This window comes from Salvelinus namaycush, chromosome 16, assembly GCF_016432855.1.
Source record: "Salvelinus namaycush isolate Seneca chromosome 16, SaNama_1.0, whole genome shotgun sequence".
NCBI lineage: Eukaryota > Metazoa > Chordata > Actinopteri > Salmoniformes > Salmonidae > Salvelinus > Salvelinus namaycush.
Window position 1 is genome coordinate 22,564,014 of NC_052322.1, and position 1,299 is coordinate 22,565,312.

Sequence of the window (1,299 nt, forward strand, 5' to 3'; positions counted from 1 at the left end):
AACAAAAGTCGAATACAGTAGAGCACACGAGTAAATTACAGTATAATGTACTGTACTGAACATATTTACTGTACTGTGCTCTACTAGGATGTCCAAACCTCTGACACATAGATGGCTATGATTGGTTTAGATTTGGTCTGGTCCGGACCAACCGTTTAGGGGTTGAGCTCATTAGAATAATATCCAGTGTTTAGAATAATACACAAATATGCAAAATAAGGATATTGTATATTTTTACCTGTGTACCTATTCAGGATACATCACCATGAAGAGAATCCCATTCATATTCATAATTATGCATTTCTGTATAGTACAGATCAGGGACCCATAATGTAATTCTGTTCATGGCTGTAAATCCACTTCACCTACTACTGTAGTTCAATAACCAAAATAGATATTTTCAAACTCAAGGTGTCATGTCATAGCTGACACCCCATTCTTTCTGCAGACATCTTTGAATCATAATTCAGAGCAGATATGTAACTGTTTTTGGAAAACGCGGTCGCATAAAAAACCTGAGGGAGATTTTACTTCAATTCTGTTACCAAACTTTGCATCTGCACAGTTCTTCCAGTAAATGTGTTAATTGTATGGTTTGTTAAACTTTGAAATCAATGGCTTTTGTTTGGCATACATTTTAAAGTGAGAAATCTGTCAAAGCATAATACAATTTCCGTGGAATTGCCCTACAGCTGACGACTGATAACCGGCATGTTCCTGTACTGGCAGGCTACTGGCAGGCTAATTCAAATCTTGTTGGACTTCGGTTGATGCTCTATGTTATACTGGTATCTCAGCTTTCCAAATGTAGCATTCTCATTAATAAAGTTATGCTGTTGGAACTTGCTATATACCAAAGGCTGCACTAGGCCTATTAGGCTACTGGACAAGCCCCTGACATCATCTTGAACCAGTGTTTCACTTGTCTCAGTAGCAATAAAATATGTTAACCAGACAGTGGACTGGTGAGTCAGTCCAGCACTTTAGTCAGACCTCTTGTGTATTGGCATTTATCTCTGTTACCACCAGCCAAAACCCAAGCAACACCAGCCTTTGTGTTGGAGTCTGAAATGTCAGGTTTTAGTTTTAATGAGTGTGCAATAAAGGTCATAATTGTCAGTCATGGTGAGTATGGTAGATTGGAACACTAACTGGTCTGTTTGTTGCCACATACTGGTAATCATCGTTTCAGAATACGTTACAGCTAGCCTACTCCTCACCACCGCCATTTCACTGTGTGGCTTTGCTCTGGCAAATGGCTCAGCAGTTAATTTTAATCTGTAGTGGAGGGTAAGGTCA